Consider the following 8,470-nt stretch of genomic DNA (forward strand, 5'->3'; position numbering starts at 1 on the left):
TTTTTATTAATTTATGTAAATTTTTACTATTTTCACCATCTGATTTGTGAATGAATCTTGTTTTTAATGAACCAACTGTATAAAACTTAGCTCTTGAGCTATGAAGGGGGAATAACCCTTGAGAGATTATGGGCATGACATAGCCTTAATTGTGCTGATGTGCCAAAAACAAAAAATATCAATACCTTCCAACTGTTGGGCACCTATATGGTCATCAATTGTTGGAATACTTCATCCCTCATACCAACTGTTGGGCACCTCAAGTGTGTCCTATCAGTTATTGGGGCACCACAAGTGTCCTAACGACTGTTTGGGCACCTCAAATATCCTTTTAACTCTAGAGGCACCTTAGGTATTGTATCTATTGTTGAAGCACTTCAAATGTCCTATCATTTGTTGGGGCATCTCATTTATCCTAACAACTGTTGGGCACTTCAATATTCTTATTTTTGGGCACTCCAAGTGTTCTATCAATTGTTTGGGCATTCCAAATGTCCTATCAATTGTTAGGCACCTCATCGATCATACCAACTGTTGTCCACCTCAAGTCTGTCCAATCAGCTGTTGGGGCACCACAAGTTTTTCAACACCTTTTTAGGCACCTCAAATGTCCTTATAACTGTTGGGGCACCTCAATATCCTATCAATTGGTAGGGCACCTCAAGCATCCTATCAATTGGTAGAGCACCTCTAGTGTCCTATCAATTTGTAGGGCACCTCTTGTCCTATTGTTTGGTAGGGCACCTTTTTAGGTACCTCAAATGTCCTTATAACTGTTGGGGCACCTCAATATCCTATCAGTTGGTAAGGCACCTCTTCTTTCCTACCAACTGTTAGGTCACCACAAGTCTCCTATTAACACTGTTGGGCTACCTAAAGTATCCTATCATGGGGCATCTCATTCATCCTAACAACTCAATGGTCTTATTGTTGGGGCACTCTGTCGTATCAATTGTTGGGCACCTCATCCATCATACCAACTGTTGTTCACCTCATGTGTGTCCTATCAGTTGTTGGGGCACCACAAGTGTCCTAACTACTGCTTGTCTTTTTAACTTATGTGGCACCTCAAGTGTCCTATTAACTGTTGGGGCACATCAAGTATTCATTCAACTCTCTCTCTCTCTTTATATTATATTATATTATGTTAGTTTTGATTACCGTTATAAATAAATAAATATATATATATGATTATGGTTATTATATATTATACATAATCTGCAGTGTTTTTACAAATGTGTAGTCCTGTTTATTACTCCCAGAAACACTTTTTTTTTCAGTGTCATTAGCAACATATGAATTTATATATTTGAAATGTTTAATCACACTTCTTTTTACTGAAGTTTAATTTTTTGTTAACAGATATCAAGCTACAAAATTAAATTGCAATTTTTTAGGTTCTCGCCTATATCTGGAATTTATATCTATGTATTAAGTTTTGTTACCATGAACTCTCAACTTTTTGTTACACAACTTTATATTTCAGATTCTTTTTGTTCTTCCTTAGGTTCAAATGTATCAGTTGTTTTTGTTGACAGATATCAAGGTACAGAAATAAGAATCTAATTTAGAGTTTTTTAAAGCTTGATTAGTCATAATATTTGCACTATTATTTCCAATATGTGCCAGAGTGTCTGCTAAATGTAACTAGTATGATTAAAAACATGGTCATTGCAAAGTCTAACATATGGACAAGTAGGATGCTTGTGGCTTGATTCAGTGAAAGAATGTTGGACAAGCAGAAGTGTTATGGAGTGGGTGTGTGTGTGTTTTTATGGTGACTGTGGAAAGAGGTTAGCGATTGGATGTGAATGATGCAAAAGTGGCATTGTCTTCACTTGGTCTTAGGGGAGACGACTCCAGAATGTAAGACTGAAAGGTTGTGTTATTGTAGTGAGTTAGATTGTAAGAAATTTTATTACTTAAGTCTCTACTACATTTATTTCATGTGATCACAAGTATTATAAATGTTATATTTAGTTTCGTTCACTAGGAAGTTGTTCAAGTTCTTATTAGCTAAGATATATTATGCCTTCAACAGTTTAGTTGCCTACCAGCAGTTTGGTGCTACAAGTCAACAACAGTCAGACTAAATTAAATAAAGCCATATCTATTTCTACATGATTTTGTTGCTACTAACCTGGTGTTACTAACAACTAACTTGAAAAGGGAGAGGGGAATTATCATCTTATTCATGCTCTAACTCTTCAAATTCTATAGAATTGCAGAGAACTGACATGAAATAAAACATTAACAAAATGTGTATTATAATTGTCATTTTTCCTTTACTTAGCATTTTTTTGTCTCCTAGATTTTCATAATATTTTGTTGAAGTCATTTCAGTTCTCAATTATTTTGTGCACTAAGTTACAAGAAAAAATTCAAGCAAAAGAGGTCACTACACTAAGACTTTGTCTTCTCATAAGAATGGATGGCTGCCTGGTCATGTGATATGTGTGCTGGACTGTGTGTGGTCATCTTGATGCTCATATCTTGCCTAATGACATTTATTCTGCTGGACATTTGGTCAAGGAAGTAGATTCTCTTCAGCTCTCAAGAAACATTCAAAACATGTCAAACATTTGACAAGAATATCAAGCAAGTGCAGTGTACATGTAAGTAATGTTGAAACATTATCTGATCTCATTTATGCATTCTTGAGGACGATCTGCAGCCACTAAACCAGTTACATCAGATCTGGATAAAGTGGTCGCCTCCTCTTCATTAAGGCTAGAACAGAAAGATTTTATTATTCTTTTACTCTACTTTCTGTCAGTGTGTTTCATAGTCATATTTGTCACATCACTGAGAAACTTAGTTCATTAAGCACTGGCTGTATAAGACTGAGTGTTTATATGTTTTGTGTGTGAATGTTGTTCCTGTTTGCATCTATATTGTCATTGTTATAGTGGTAATCCTAAGGATAATTGTAATCAAACTGAATTTTCATTTGTTTGGATCTTATCTCGTGGGAATTTTAAACTTGATAATTTGCTCTTTGCTTACATTTAGATTTTTAAGTACATTCTAAAAGAAATACAATACATAAGGATAGAAAAAGGAGAGCAAACAATATAGAGATTGGCTGAAGCAATATAAAGAAAGTGAGATCAAATAAAAGAATATATAAAAAGAATAAACCTAGAGAATTTGAAACAATCTAGACAGTCTCTGTAGCTATTTGGAAAGATTGCTATTGCCAACTAAACAAAACAAATTAGTTTGGACTACAAGCAAAAGAACTTAAAAAGTTGTGATTTTATTTTCTAGAAAAGCACAAACTTTATAGCAGAATTTTCACTCTAAATATTAAAGCTTTCTGTATTCTGTACATTAGATACACTAAATAGCTAGTTATTTCTAGTTTTTTGGCATAATTGAAAATCTTCAATAAATTCCTTAGAATTTAAAGGCTTAATAAAACTTACATTTTTTTTTCACTTAATTTGGGTAGTTATTCTTTGCTGCTGTAGTAGGTGTCTTGAGTGTATTTTTTTTTCTTTAAAGTTTATTCATAAAATACTAAGTTAAAACATAAAGCTGCATCATCAGAATAGTTTTATTGAACATGAAAAGAAAAGGAATAGAATTTTTTTTTTCCTTTTTCAAGGCAAAAGTTTTTCTTATTCTTATTTAGACCAACATGATGAAGATGTAGACCAACATGATGAAGATGTAGACCAACATGATAAAGATGTAGACCAGCATGATGAAGATGTAGACCAGCATGATGAAGATGTAGACCAGCATGATGAAGATGTAGACCAGCATGATGAAGATGTAGACCAGCATGATGAAGATGTAGACCAACATGAAGATGTAGACCAACATGAAGATGTAGGCTGACATGATGAAGATGTAGACTGACATGAAGATGAAATGTAAACCAAAATATTCATCAAGAGATGTATGGAATAAAAAGGTAAGCAAAGCTATGTATATCAATTAATATTGTTTTTATACTAAACCTCTAAGTAAATCTTTGCCAAGTTTTGTGTTTCACTGACTATGAAAATGTTTTGATCAATTTTTGTTCTCTTTACAGTGAACATCTTGAGAGGGAAAACAATTCCTAGAGGCAAAGACACAGACACAGTAGATACATAAGAGATTGTTTCCTTTTCTACCATCATTTAGAGCCTTTTTTTGTGAGGGAACCTGCATCTGAAAGAACTGAACATTTCCCTAATGCTACTTCAAATTCAGATCTTCTCCCAACCTCAGGCTGAGTACCCGTGGTCACCTACTTTATGTTACATTACCATAGCACTACAGACAGTGGAAAACAAATTATATGAAGGAGTGCAACCACCATCAGATATTGTTGTCTTTACAGACTCCCAATCCACTCTGCAAGCACTTAACAGCAGCACCTCATCAGCCCAAGAGAGTTGACAACACTCATTGTGATAATCCATCAGATGATATCAAAATTAAATATCAATATCACACTACAGTGGATCCCTGGACACATTGGCATCATGGGAAATGAAAAGGCAGATAAGCTATCAAAGGCAGGTTCATCTATGGAACAACCAGATAGACCTGTTAACTACCTCACCCTAAGGTCAATGTTAGTCAACAATCACAAAGAGGAGTGGCTCAACCAATGGGCATCAGGAAACACAGACAGAGCCATGTACAGAAAAATGACTACGCCTAACAAACTGGACAGTATTAACTTCCTCCCCCGCAAAGAACAATCTACAATCTTCCAACTAAGAACAGGACACACACCACTATTAAATTACCACCTGAAGAAAATAAACTCCACACAACTACCCCTTTGCAGACACTGCGCCCACCCCTTTGAAACCGTAAACCATATCCTCTTTGAATGCCCCTCCCTAACCCACCTTAGGCAGACCCTACTTCCACTACAGCCCAACATAACCAACACCCTGTATGGCAGTGCTGAACAACTGAAGAAAACAGCACACTTTTTTTCCTTGGCACAGTCTGCAAAAGAGCTCACAGCTCAGCAGCAATAAAGCTGGCTAGAAGAAGAAAAAAAAGAGGTTACATTACAAGAAGTGGTCGCAAAGTCAGAAAACCTAACAGATGACAATGAGTAGAACAATCATTTCTAATATAGGTACAAGTGATGTACTTTGTATTAACTATTTGGGTGGAATCACCATAATGGACTTGTATCTTGTTCTATATTTAGGTAAATCTTGTCATTCAGTCCAGTCATTGTTCTTTTTTTTTTAAATATTCCTTTTTTTCCCCTCAATCTTCTTGTTGTTTCAGTGAAATGTTTTTTATCTTTTTTGTTTTGGAGGAGGGAGGGGCTGTGGTATATTATTATTATTATTGGAGTCACAACACCAAAGCCTTGCTACATTATGCTTTTAATTCAATTTATTATCTCTCCTGCTTTTGTGTGCTATCATATTAATGTTCATTAGTGTCACATCCATGCACAATTTGTTCTATGCTTTTTATAGTGTAAATAGTGACTTGACATTATTTAGATCAATTATAATATGTTATATTATATTTAAAATAAAACTGTTAGCATTTTCTATGATGTTATTAATATGAATGTGTTTGTGTGTTGCTATGAATGCATTTTAAGTTTTAGTCTGAAATCATAAATAAGAAATTGTTTCATAAACAAAGATTATATTAATATTTAATATTGTCAGACTTCACTATAGCATTGAGTTCATCCCCATAGTCTATTTAAAACTTTCAAATACTAATTCACTTTGTCTTATCTAATGGTGATCATGGGGGTATCCACTATCCATAGTCTCTGGTATGAACACTCACTGTCCTGGTTAGGGCTAGGATGTAATCTCTATTTCTGATGGAACACATGTAAAACCAAGAAAACAAACAGTAGACCTAGACTTTATTAACAGGTCATGCAAGCATTTTTTTATAATTGTGAACTGATGCTCTCAGGGCTATTTTTATGTATTTTTATTTTTGCTACTTTTGTAGACTAGTGCTAAGCTGTATGCTTATACTTCCGCCTATTATTATATGGGTTAGGGCGATGCTGTTTCCTGTACTGTTGACCAGAGTGTGTCAGTTTTAATTATTCTGTACTTTGAACTGCCTTTAAGTTTCAGAATTTGTTGTTTTTTTTCTATATGTAAAGCTACTTTATATATATAGTTATATATTATGGTACATTATTTTTCTAATTGAAACAACTGTCAAAATAATTGGCGGTTTTTTGTTTTAAAGTTTGTTTTAAAATGATGGCCACTTCTAATGTTTATGTACTAGATCTTTTCCTAATTTTTTTGTTTTTTTATCTGCAGTGTTTTGTAACTGCTGCTTTGCTCATTTGAATTAAAGTATCATTTTGTTATTTCTTCTCTTTCTTGATTTCTTTGGTCACAGACTGAGGTGCACAGATACAACCCACCCAGTAGACCTTCTGGCAACTGTAACTTCTTGTTAGTGCAGGCTAGATATGACCTTGGGCCCTGCCATGCTAACATAATACTAATATTCTCTTGAATCATTCCAGACAGCATTGAGACCACCCCTGTCCCTAACAATACATAATTACCTTGCTTTAGTTGTAGAACGAAAGTTGAGCAAACAGTGAAAAGCTTCTATATAATTCACTTGGAGGTGAGGTGACTGAGCGGTGAAATACTTGGCTTCCAAACATGTGTCCAGGGTTTGAAGACTGGGATTTTTAATTTTAGGACTATTAGGCACCTTTGAGTACACCTGGTTCTAATGGGTTCCTGGCATTTGTTAGGGAAAAGGTAAAGACAGTTGGTCATAGTGCCGACCATGGGACGCAAAAACAGATGACCTTTATATCATCTGCCCTACAGATTGCAAAGTCTGCAGCTAAAACCAACATGGGAAAGCCTTTGAGGAAAAATCAGGAGTCAACCATTCAGTTAGCAGCATACAGTGCTACTCCCAGGCAGAGCCTACGATGCCATTGATCCCAAACTGTATTGGCATATTCCATTCCTTCAAATATATAGCTGTGTGGGTGACATCATTGCAACCACAACTAATGTCAGGAAAATGATTCATAGCTAATGTTTGGAAAATGAGATGATCCATAGCAGCTTTGTGACTGAAGGAGGCCATAGAATCAGATCAAAGTTTGAGATTTGCTAAAAATTTGCTCAAAAACAAATATTGTTACAAAGCAATTAGCTAAAGAAACCTGTTAACTTTTAACATAACTTTTTAATGACATATGGAAAAGCACTATTAAACAACTAGAAATGTAGAAAAACTAGATCTAAGGGTTGCTGGAAGGGGAGGATAAAAGCGGCAATTTTTTTAGTACCAGTACCTGGTAACTATGTCAATCAACACATTGGACTAGGATAAGTTATGTAGCTTAAAGACATCCATACAACTTTTTATAAATAAAATCACATCAGACTTCATTTAAGTTGCAGCCTGAGAGACTGAAATCCTCTCTAGCCAATGCAGTGGACTGAAACCCAGCTGTAGTGCTTCCTAGATCAGTTGAGATAGAGAGCAAGTCTGGAGCAGCAAACATTAATGAGGCAAGGTTTCCTCTTTCTACCTGCACTGGGGCACTGTGAGTATCAAATTTGGCCTACAAACTACATGAAATGCTGGATATCTGGCATAAACCACTGTCAAGGGGGCTTGAGTTCAAATCCTGACTTGTTTTTGCTGAGCAAAGAAACACCAGAAATACCATTTCCCCATATTGGCAATACAAAGTAATTTGAAAAAAAAAAGAAATTAACACAGACCAGTTATAATAAAAACAAATGAAATTGTAAAATGAATGCCACTTTTATTACAAGGTATACATAAATATCAAAATGTGTTAATCAATTATTTAAAGTTAGCAACTTTTTGTTCGAAACTAATGTACATTGGTAGTCCTGTAGATTGTGTAGAATCAAAGTAGCATGATTCATTTAGATATTTGATTTTAAAAGGGAGACAATTTGATTAGAAATTATAATTTTTTAAAATTTCTATTTAGTATGACAGTGCATCTACTGTAGAAAGATACAAAGGGATAAAACTAAATATCAGCTGTTATTCCAAAAAAAAAAAGAAAAATGTGCATTTAACACATTAGCATATTCTGTTCCAAAAATATAAACTTGATCAAAATATTTTATTGTCAAAGATATTATTAATGGAGTTGTATACCTTAAATCTCTTACAACAGATATTCATTCATGGTATAAAACACTGCCTGGTCACTAGAAAATGAATAATGTAACAACACCAAGAACTATACTTAAATACTTTATGTAAACTTAATAACATTGACACTACCAACAATGTTCAAATTGCAATGATTTTGATGGAATCCTGTGATTATTCCTTTTGTTATTCAACCACAGAATTCCATCAAAAGCTCTTAATTTCTTTAAGACATCATCTTGTTGAAAAGTAAAATGAGGTGTCAACTCTCTTAATGCCTATGGTCATTGACAAATATAGCTCAAAGAAATCTTTCCTTAATTTCTAACTTAAAGTC

The 8,470-nt window shown here is 34.4% G+C and overlaps 1 long non-coding RNA gene across 8 annotated transcripts in view; it reads left to right on the top strand.

Annotated features, from left to right (window-relative positions):
- Positions 1–6,328, top strand: part of LOC129922326 (uncharacterized) — a 28,524-nt gene extending 22,196 nt beyond the window's left edge. For 7 of the 8 annotated variants that reach the window (XR_008774305.1, XR_008774310.1, XR_008774303.1 and 4 more), the window contains exons 6-8: positions 1,487–2,615; positions 3,638–3,922; positions 4,046–6,328. This is a non-coding gene — a long non-coding RNA (uncharacterized LOC129922326). The remainder of the gene's footprint in view (positions 1–1,486; positions 2,616–3,637; positions 3,923–4,045) is intronic. The other variant, XR_008774304.1, reaches the window with a different exon arrangement.
- Positions 6,329–8,470: the final 2,142 nt, after the last annotated feature.

This window comes from Biomphalaria glabrata, chromosome 13, assembly GCF_947242115.1.
Source record: "Biomphalaria glabrata chromosome 13, xgBioGlab47.1, whole genome shotgun sequence".
NCBI lineage: Eukaryota > Metazoa > Mollusca > Gastropoda > Planorbidae > Biomphalaria > Biomphalaria glabrata.